Consider the following 10,455-nt stretch of genomic DNA (forward strand, 5'->3'; position numbering starts at 1 on the left):
CACAATGCCTCTAACACTGCCACTTACACTGCCTCTCACACTGCCACTCACACTGCCTCTCACACTGCCTCTCACACTGCCTCTCACACTGCCTCTCACACTGCCTCTCACACTGCCACTCATACTGCCTCTCACACTGCCACTTACACTGCCTCTCACACTGCCTCTCACACTGCCACTCACACTGCCACTCACACTGCCTCTCACACTGCCACTCACACTGCCACTCACACTGCCTCTCACACTGCCACTCACACTGCCTCTCACACTGCCTCTCACACTGCCTCTCACACTGCCTCTCACACTGCCACTCACACTGCCTCTCACACTGCGTCTCACACTGCCACTCACACTGCCACTCACACTGCTTTTCACACGACCTCTCACACTGCCTCTCACACTGCCACTCACACTGCCTCTCACACTGCCACTCACACTGCCACTCACACTGCCACTTACACTGCTTCTCACACTGCCTCTCACACTGCCACTCACACTGCCACTTACACTGCCTCTCACACTGCCACTCACACTGCCTCTCACACCGCCTCTCGCACTGCCACTCACACTGCCTCTCACATTGCCACTCACACTGCCTCTCACACTGCCACTCACACTGCCTCTCACACTGCCTCTCACACTGCCACTCACACTGCCACTCACACTGCCACTCACACTGTCTCTCACACTGCCACTTACACTGCCTCTCACACTGCCTCTCACACTGCCACTTACACTGCCTCTCACACTGCCTCTCACACTGCCACTTACACTGCCTCTCACAATGCCTCTCACACTGCCACTCACACTGCCACTCACACTGCCACTCACACTGCCTCTCACACTGCCTCTCACACTGCCACTCACACTGCCACTCACACTGCCTTTCACACTGCCTCTCACACTGCCACTCACACTGTCACTCACACTGCCTCTCACACTGCCACTCACACTGCCACTCACACTGCCACTCACACTGCCTCTCACACTGCCTCTCACAATGCCACTCACACTGCCACTCACACTGCCACTTACACTGCCTCTCACACTGCCACTCACACTGCCACTCACACTGCCACTCACACTGCCACTCACACTGCCACTTACACTGCCACTCACACTGCCACTTACACTGCCTCTCACACTGCCTCTCACACTGCCACTCACACTGCCACTCACACTGCCACTTACACTGCCTCTCACACTGCCTCTCACACTGCCACTTACACTGCCACTCACACTGCCACTTACACTGCCTCTCACACTGCCTCTCACACTGCCACTCACACTGCCACTTACACTGCCACTCACACTGCCACTTACACTGCCTCTCACACTGCCACTTACACTGCCTCTCACACTGCCACTCACACTGCCACTCACACTGCCACTTACACTGCCTCTCACACTGCCACTCACACTGCCACTTGCACTGCCACTCACACTGCCTCTCACACTGCCTCTCACATTGCCACTCACACTGCCTCTCACACTGCCTCTCACACTGCCTCTCACACTGCCTCTCACACTGCCTCTCACACTGCCTCTCACACTGCCACTCACACTGCCACTTACACTGCCACTCACACTGCCACTCACACTGCCACTCACACTGCCACTTACACTGCCTCTCACACTGCCACTCACACTGCCACTTACACTGCCACTCACACTGCCACTTACACTGCCTCTCACACTGCCACTTACACTGCCTCTCACACTGCCACTCACACTGCCACTCACACTGCCACTCACACTGCCACTCACACTGCCACTTACACTGCCTCTCACACTGCCACTCACACTGCCACTTACACTGCCACTCACACTGCCACTCACACTGCCTCTCACACTGCCACTCACACCACAACAACACTATCACCTGAATTTTTTTTCTCAATGATAAAATGCCCCCCTAGGGGGCAGGGGGCAGTGCTCCCTCTCAACAACTGCCCTCAGGGACTGCATATTCTAGATATTTCGGAATTATATATATATATATATATATATATATATATATATATATATATATATATATATATATATATATATATATATATATATATATATATATACGTCGTGCCGAATATGTAAAACTGGTCAATTAGCAAGAACTCATTTAAAATTAAGTCCTTCCTAAAATTTTCTCTTGTTCGTTTAATGATATATTTTTTTCATTATGTTAATGTAAAAATTTATAATTTGGCACCAAAAGGATCTTAGAAAACTTACCTAACCTTATTATAGCAAGAGCAATTTATTTTAGCCTAACCCAACTAAATATATTTTAAATACGTTTACAATAATTTAGTACTAAACAAACACAGTGAAATATATTTTTTTCGTTAGGTTCAGAATGATTTTCGTGAAATTATTGCATACACAAATTTTCGCTTGTCTTATATGGCAAGATGAGCGTTGCCATTAAGCCAAAATCGCAAGTTCTGCCTATTCGGCACGACATATATATATATATATATATATATATATATATATATATATATATATATATATATATATATATATATATATATATATATATATTAGAACCTCTGGTCATGAACGCTTCTGAACTTGAACAAATCGGTTCACGACCAACAAATTTGGCAAATTTTTGTATCTGGTCACGAACACATAATCGGGTGTCGAACAAACAGCCGCGCTAATTTTCACATGCCATGCCCCGTTTTTTTTTTTTTTTTTTTTTTCCACGCACCAATTTTCCCCACTTCCTGTTATTGGTGTACACCTAACAAAGGCCTTCGCCTTGTAGTCGGTCTCGCTCAGACGTGCATTCACTTGCTGTGAATTCGAGAGAGTAAGGGATAAAGTACCATCCTCTTATACCCTCCTTGGTACTTATATTAGAGAAAACGTAGTGTAGTACAGTGTTGTGATATACACTCGTAATGCACCATAAAACTAAGTTTATTCAGGTATACACAAATACAGTTACATAGATTATAACACATAACAACATATGTGTAAAGAACCTAGAATAAAGTACAAAAGTCAGACTTATTTTCTTGACTGTTTTTTGGCTCATGATCGTTTCCGTCGATTATCTGTGAAGTTCTTCATAAATTACAGTATTTACGACCGTGATAAATTCAGATTATTATTATTATAATCAAGGGGGAAGCGCTAAACCCGGAGGATTATACAGCGCCTGGGGGATGGGGGGATGTGGAAGGCATTTATAACGGCTCAAAACATACTCAACCCCTGCCAATTTGGATTCAGGAAAAATAAAAGCACTAACGATGCAATCATAAAAATGCTAGATCTGCTTTACACAGCATTGGAAAATAAGGAATATCCACTAGGAATTTTTTTTGACCTAAGAAAAGCTTTTGACACAGTAGACCACGACATCCTACTCCACAAACTTGATCATTACGGTATAAGAGGCCATGCGCTTGCTTATTTCAAATCTTACATTACTAATAGGTATCAGTATGTCACCATTAAAGACACAGCATCAGCAACACGGCCATGATACTGGAGTTCCGCAGGGAAGTGTCCTTGGTCCCCTGCTCTTCCTCATATACATCAATGACCTTCGAAACGTATCCCAACACCTGAAACCCATTCTCTTTGCTGACGACACGACTTATGTCATCTCTCACCCTAATCTTGCCACCCTCAACACCATTGTTAATGAGGAGCTGATCAAAATATCGACTTGGATGACAGCCAATAAACTTACGCTTAACACTGACAAAACCTACTATATTATGTTTGGTAGCAGAGCAGGAGATGCACAAATTAACATTAAGATTGACAACACTCTAATTACCAGAAATAATGGGGGCAAATTCCTAGGCTTACACCTTGACAACAACCTGAATTTCAGCACCCATATCCAGCATATAACCAAAAAAGTATCCAAAACGGTTGGGATCCTCTCCAAGATACGATACTACGTGCCACAAAATGCCCTTCTCACACTATACCACTCACTTATTTATCCATACCTCACCTATGCTATTTGTGCTTGGGGATCAACTGCAGCAACACACCTTAAGCCAATAATAACCCAACAAAAAGCTGCAGTAAGAATAATCACTAAATCCCATCCCTGGCAACACACCCCCCCACTCTTCATAGACCTAAACTTACTCCCTGTTCAGTACATCCACACTTACTACTGTGCAATCTACATCTACAGGGCCTTAAACTCTAATATCAACCTTGACCTAAAACGCTTTCTTGATAGTTGTGACAGAACCCACAGGCATAACACCAGACACAAACATCTCTACGACATTCCCCGTGTCCGACTAAACCTTTACAAAAATTCAATGTATGTCAAAGGCCCTAAAATCTGGAATACCCTACCTGAGAACTCTAGAACTGCAGACACATTCATCACCTTCAAAACTACCATTAGAAAACAACTTATCTCCCTGATACACCCCATCAACTAACTACACGAATACCACCTGGTGGTTCACACTTACACTCACTGACTCATTTGACCATAAACAGAAATATTAATCTCAATCTTAAAATAATGAATCCTGTGATACTCCAATACTGAAACTATGTACTGTGCCAAAACAAAAACATTTACATTGCTAAACTCACAAACTAGTATTTAGTCACTTAGCCATAATACCAACTTACCTCATAATTTGTAATATTTTACAATTAAGAATAAAACTAAGTATGCCCGAAATGCCTAGCCATGCTAAGCGTTCTAGTGGTACACTCTGTAATCACAATTTTACTACATGTAAACCAAACAATAACCAAATTTCTGTAAACTCAGCATTGTAATCCTTATAGAGAATAAACTTTGAATTTGAATTTGAATTCAGGCCTAATTTGGGGAACTGGAGCACAGATCCAATTCCCTAAATCAAGAGCCCCTCACCATCATCAAGGAACCTTCCTTGAGGGGTAAATTCAGATTAGCAATGTTTTATCAGGCAGTCGTGTACACACAGCTGCTGGCAGTGCCAGTACCCGGCTGGCAGTGCCAGTACCCGGCTGGGCGTGACATATATGATTTTTGGTAAACTTTTTTTTAAGTTGTTTGTTGGGCAATCTTATTTAAACATCTCTTAAAACTCTTAAAAAAAAACAAAAATGTTTACAGGGAAATGTTTAAAGGTTCTAGAACTGACTCGTGCAATGTTAGTTTTCTTTTTTCAAGGTTTTCTCAGTGTTATTCAAGGTTTTTACATTTAGTTTACTATTATACTGTGCATTCTATGGTATAATTAACTACTTTTGCGCTTAAAAGTCTTAAAAAACAATATTTACATACAGTTCGTAGGGGTCTGGAATGGATTAATCGTATTTATATAAAATCCATTGAGGAAATTAGGTTCGGGTCACGACCATGTCGGGTCGCGACCAGAGTTTTGGAACCAATCATGGTCGTGACCAGAGATTCCACTGTATATATGTCGTGCCGAATAGGTAAAACTTCCAATTTTGGCTTAAATAGCAATGCTCTTCTTGCCGAATAAGGCAAGTGAAAATTTGTGTATGCAATAATTTCCCAAAAAATCATTCTGAACCTTACAAAAAAATATATTTCATTGTGTTTGTTTATTATTAAATTATTGTAAACTTATCGGAAATATTAATTAGATTAGGCTAAATTAAAGTGAACTTGTTATAAGGTTAGGTAAGTTTTCTAAGGTTCTTTTGGAACAAAATTATTAAGTTTTACATTAACACAAATGAAAAAAATATATCTTCATACTAATAAGAGAAAATTTCAGAAAGGACTTAGTTTTAAATGAGTTCTTGTTAACTGATCAGTTTTACTTATTCGGCACGACATATATATATATATATATATATATATATATATATATATATATATATATATATATATATATATATATATATATATATATATATATATATATATAATCTCTCAGTCCACAGCAGGATTCGAACCTACACACTCTGCATCAAAGTACGTAGTACCTTCTCCCCTCGGCCAGATCCCAGATAAGTTTGGGTACTTAGGTGAAGCTAAGCGGTCACTCCCACACCCTGGGACACCAGGCCAGTCATAAATTATTTCATCAAATTCTACCACATGCAATGAACAAGGAAAGAAGTTTTGAAATGTATACCAATTCGCAAACAGGTGAAATTATTTACAAACATTATCTCTCAGTCCACAGCAAGATTCGAACCTTTGAACCTATAAACTCTGCATTTTACAGAATACCAGGTGCCAGAAAGTGCTGACATTATATTAAGCATAAAGCATGTAAGACCCCCAAGCAGTGAATATGTAGTAATGACCAAGCAACCACAACATTAGTGACGTGTTATCACAAACACATCGTCAGATTCCAAATCGTTTCACTATAAAAGACTTTAAATTTTGATTCCGGATGTATCTGGCAATTTTTTTTAGGTAATTTCCTATCATTGTATTAAAGAAAATGGATTGAGGGGCAACACTCTTAAACAAGAGGGAGATAATCCTAGTTAAAGGACTAAGTCCACCCAACTTTTTAGCAGATGCTGGTCAAACAGATGAGAAGGCAGGAAAAGCAGACACTAAGTATGCCTAAGTTTGTTCGTGTGGAAATACATTTACAACAGTCCAAACAATTCTTATAGGAATCTTACGGAAATCTGGCTTAAATTTATGAGAGTCAAGTTTGACCAATCAGAATTATTATTATATAGTGAATGTTTATCATATTTTATAACTGCTGATTCTAAAATATTTCTTTCCAGCCAAGAGGAACAAGGAGCCAAGACTCTGACTTCCAACCAATTTGCAGGGTTATTTCAAGCCCAAGTGTGGTTGGTTATCGCATTTGATTCCTGAGCTGTTTGTATTTGTGTTGTGTTACCCTAACATCTAGAGGCTTGATAAATTAGACACATGTGCAACTCTTGGGTATCTTTATTGAGGAAACGTTTCGCCACACAGTGGCTTCATCAGTCCATACAAAGGAGAATCTTGAAGAACAGGAGGAGAATGAGGTAATCAGTCCCTCAACCTTGAGTCGATGTGGTCAGTCCATCAATCTTGAATAGAATACGGCATACGTGCTGATAGGCTTGCCAGTCTATCAAACATAAGAAAAGCTGCAGCCATTACAACCAATCCTGTAGATACTGTCAACAGTGTTGAGGGGAATTCTTGATTGAACTGTCTGAGAATTCATAAAAACTACTTGTGTATTGAATATTTTCAGGACATTTGGAAGAACAGATAAATTCTCATTGTATAGGAGAACCAGCGTGTTCTTAATTAGAGAAGTTATCCAGTATTATGAACACAGGTAAAGAACGGCCGGTGTGCATCGACACCATGCCTAACCCTTCTAGGGTAGGGTAGCTGCCTGAGCCCGAGCCTTTAGCTCATAAGACTGTCATTCCCATTAGCCCCCTTGGGGCGGGGATGGCAGACCAGAGAGGCCTAGCTTGTGGCTAGGCCTGGGGACAGTTGGTCCCAAAGATGAGGAGGTGCTTGTGCCTCCTCCCATGGGAGACTTAGGTCTCAGACATTCCCTAAAGAGGGAGCCAAGGCCGGGCCACCACTTGGACAAGGCCCGGGCCGGGAGAATACCGGCTAATCTTTAACTAACTAACTAACTAACGGCCGGTGACCGGGTTGTAATGAGTTTGGGAGAAAAAACTCAGCAGATAGACTATAACTTGTATTTCCTTCACCAGACATAATTTGCCAATATACAAGTATGTACACTTATGTACACTGTATACAGAGATTGAATAGTAAGTGTACAGAAAGGCAGAAGCAAATGCCAGAGAGAGAGCACTGTACTCAAACAGCAGGTAGGCAAGTCTGGTAAATGCTGACCACAAGTGAACCACATTGTCTCAACATTTGGTGGGCTCGCCTGTGATTGGACAATGAACCAAGGAACTGATTTAATGACGGGTACCCTAATAATCGTTAAACCCTTAACACCCGGTTCGCTGGTTGGAAGGCAGCCTATTTGGGAGTGTGACATATGCCAAATAAATTGTAACATCCTCTTTGCATGCCACATCCAGTCCTTTGATAAGTTTTCCTAGCTGTAAGCAAAGCCATTTCTACAAACTTCTTAGGGTGCCATATTTCATAACAATATCAAAGATTTTCTTAATTTCCTTATAAAGAAACTCCGGACTGCACATTTGGTAGGCTTTCAGAAGCATGGTGAAAAAAGACATTTCTTTTTACTCTTGTTTAATGGTTTGAGTAGCAGTGGCTGTAGGAGAAAACTTTAGTAATCTTCCAATATACTGTAAACTTGAACTTATCAACCCAGTGGATCAGAACATCAAAGAATGGAAGTTTAAGGTCCACTTCTTTCTCCACAATGAATTTAACAGACATGACAAGAGGGTTGTTTTGGTAAAAATGTGTCCAGATCTATTGCATTCGGCCAAAGACACAAGATGTCATCCACATGACTGAACCACTTAGCTTCACGAGGCAGGATATCTTTCAACAGCCTAGTCTCAAAAATCTTCATATACAGATGATTTAATAGGGGAGACAATGGATTTCCCATAGTCATTCCCTGCCTTTGAGCGTAAGTTTTCGGGAACAGGAACTCAGGTAAACAAGGCAGTGACATCAAAACTTGCTACTGTAAAATCATTGAACATGTTCAGTTCTGCAATTTGCCAATGAGGTCAACAATATTTTGTTACTTGGGCTCCAGAGATGTTGCCAAGCATTGGAGATAATACTTTTATGTACAACACATTGAACCTTAAATTGGATGGGCTACAGCAGCAGACCATAGAGGGTTCCACTCCTTGTCAACTAAGAACAGTAAACTGTGGCTACACTGGACACAGCCTCACCAAAACTGAAGATTAAAAGAACATCTCCTGATCCGACTCCTTACAGTTTCTGCTGCTACATGCAGATGATGGGGTTCGAATTTGGCGAAGCCTTTTTGATGTGGAATGGGAGATTAAAAGCATCAATGTGCAGCTGACAGATCTGCAGCAACTGTGTGATGCTGTCAACACTGACCAGGATCTTTAAGGAATGCATCCAGCACTTTGTTGGATCATAACAAGAAGTCAGGCTGTTCTGGGGCCGAAGGTGGGTCCCACCCAGTACTAGAGGTGGGCCATACACAGTACTAAAAGGTGGGTCCTGCCTAATAACAATGCTGGAAACAATTTGAAACTCCCGTCCCTGGCTGTTGTAATCCACAGAAGATTATTGCAGCCATGAAGCCAAGGTTATGAGGAGTGTTATCCTTACAGTGTCTGAGAGCCTTATTTGTTTGTGTTCCGCAGTCATCCAGTGATGAAATAGCCATGAAACTCGATATCACGTCTAAACTACGATGACCCAGAGATTTCATTGAGAAAGCACTGTTGGCAATCAAGAAAACTTACTATTGAATTGAACCAAATAAGACCAGCAGGAAGGAACCTGCTGTACGACCCTATAAGAACCTGCAGTAACTATCGCACCCGCGGCTTGGGAAACATTTAATGTTAACAGAGTACTGAAGAATACTTCGACTGTCATACACATATTAAGAATGCAACTGTCAATACACTCAGAGGTGTATACAATGTGTCCTGTACACGATGTGACTGGTTTTATGTTGGGTTAGACAGGAAGACCACTTCAACTTAAGTTATCGTATCACCATTACTCTATTTAAAAAGCATGAGAGTCAAAATCAATATTTATCCACATTAAAGAGTGAAAAATTACCATAGCTCCAGGCCACTAACACTAATACCTCAGCAGTTGAAAGAAATAAATGAATCAGGAATTAATAATAATTTCCTATACAATATCAGTCAAGGATATAAATACTTGATCCACTTTTGGTTCAGGCCAGAGAGAACATTATCTTAGAGCAGGATGCTTTATGAAAGTTGAACGACGCTCAATGTGTATCAGTTCTTCCTGATAATGTAGTCCAGTGCCAATTGTAATGGTGGCTTTGAACAGCCAGTGTTATACCAGAGTTCTCCTTGAGTTGACAGCCTGGCACTCAGTGCCTAGTGCCACTGCTATGCCTGTCATAGGATCACTAGGTTGGGGTCTGGCTCTTGGTTCAATCTCCACTATGCGGTGTTTCAACTTCTATCTGTTTATCATACAAGTGTACTGCAGCCAGAGGTACCTCCAACCCTCCCGTGACTATATACCATCCTTTCAAAATTATCATTCTGTGTGGCATCACCCACGCCTTCGCTTCTCTTGTATTATGTATGAATCACTTGTATACCCATACTGCTGCTCTAGTCTAGTCTTGGTAGTGCATCATCTCACTGAGGTCCGTGGTTCTATCCCCGGTACGGGCGGAAACGTTAGGACGTGTTTCCTTAAGACACCTGCTGTCCAAGTTCACCTAGCAGTAAAACAGGTACCTGGGTGTTAGTGGACTGGTGTGGGTCGCATCCTGGGAACAAAATTGAGCTAATTTGCGGGAAATGCTCAGCATAACAAGCGGTTTTCTATATAGTAGTATG

The sequence above is a fragment of the Cherax quadricarinatus genome, chromosome 49 (assembly GCF_038502225.1).
Source record: "Cherax quadricarinatus isolate ZL_2023a chromosome 49, ASM3850222v1, whole genome shotgun sequence".
In the NCBI taxonomy this organism is placed as follows: Eukaryota; Metazoa; Arthropoda; class Malacostraca; order Decapoda; family Parastacidae; genus Cherax; species Cherax quadricarinatus.